Source organism: Charadrius vociferus, unplaced genomic scaffold (assembly GCF_000708025.1).
Source record: "Charadrius vociferus isolate BGI_N301 unplaced genomic scaffold, ASM70802v2 scaffold611, whole genome shotgun sequence".
NCBI classification, from domain to species: Eukaryota; Metazoa; Chordata; class Aves; order Charadriiformes; family Charadriidae; genus Charadrius; species Charadrius vociferus.
In genome coordinates, this window is record NW_009646844.1 from 990,882 (window position 1) to 992,509 (window position 1,628).

The window sequence follows — 1,628 nt, forward strand, 5'->3', positions numbered from 1 at the left end:
GCACCGCCTCATCAGCAGCGAAGGGCAGCAGCGGTGGCGCGGGACTGGCGCGTCATCGACCCGCGACTGACCGGCCGCGCATGCGCAACGCCGCCGGCCCGCCTTGCGTCACAGGGGAGGCTGAAGGAAAAAGGGCGGAGCCAATCAAAAAAGACGAGCCAGATGTTAGTGAGAATACAGCTGTTTTAATAATTCAAATAGCAGCTCAGTATGTTTCCCGTTTATTATACATGGTTGCACAATCTGAGGCTGGTTAAATACAATCAAGTTTTCAAAATCTCTTAGAATCATTTCCAGATTACAACATGCAAGTGACCACGAAAATATTTGGCTTTTCAGTTTATTCTTTAAATTTCTGAACAGGCACTTACATGAGGGAGTTGAATTTGCTCTCAATTCAAAGATATCTGCGTTAGAAGTATCCGAGCATAAAGTACACAGAGTCTTTGCTTTATCAAAGTGCCACAGTAATAAAACAGTTCTTACAGAAATGTAATTCGATTATTTCCTTACTCATAAAGTAAGGTTACCAATGACACTTGCACCGGAGTTGAGAAGTCTTGGTTTAAAGGCCAAGTGACCTACAAGCGCAAGCAGCCTTCCGCACAGCGGGCGTCGGTGTGTGCCCGAGCCACCCCTCTGACAACAGACTACACGCTGAGTTGTGAACACATGAAGGCTAAACTCCTTTAAAAGCAATTTTTCAAACACTAAATGCATATGAGATGATCAAGACAAACAATCTGCCGAGCCAGACAAGCTTCTAACAGTTTTAAGTCTTGCCTGGCTTCAAAATGCCTTTCCAGAAGACCACAGAAAGCTTGTTTGCCCTCATAACAGGCCCAGATGGACTAGGAGGAGAAAGAGGAGGATGTCCTCTGAGGACATCTTGCCTCTCCTGTCAGGACAGTGAGGAGACAGACTGTGAAGACAGTGGAAGCATGAAGCCAGGAGGAACCACATAGTTTCACGTAGTTGAAAAATAATTGACATTACCAGCATCTATTTTATCAATAAGAGATAATTCTGTTCAAATATTTTCCCCGCTCACCACCTGCAGCTGAAATCACAACACCACCTCTACAGTCACTAGTGACTGGGCAACAAACTCCCGAAGGTCAGGAGTGACTCACATGAAAGGCTTCGAGAAATATGGCAGAGAGAGAACTGGGGGGAGGGAAGGCAAAGATGCTTCCCAACATTCTTCACCCCTGACAGATTCAAAACTTCTGAGAAACCTTGGTAAGGTGTCCAAAGGCTCCACAGTTATCACAGTCATAGTGCATATACATGCAGTTTCAGTTAAGCCCTGTCTAACATCGTAATTAGAAGTCTTAGGACAAATTCACCATAAACCTCGATTTTTAGTGTGATTTAGTTAATTCTGTCTTACTGTAGTTTCGAAACAAAACAAATGCAAATAAGCAACATTGGAAAGAAACATGCAATAAACAACATGAGAGAAGGGAAATGCTTTAGTCTACACTGTATAGGTGATCAGCAAAAAAATCAAATATACCAGCCTACCATGCATGGAAATAACTAGATTTAAGCTTATGCATATCCAAGTGCATATAACATTATCAAATAAAAGTAAATGTGCAGTATAAAATAGTAGCTTAAGAAAG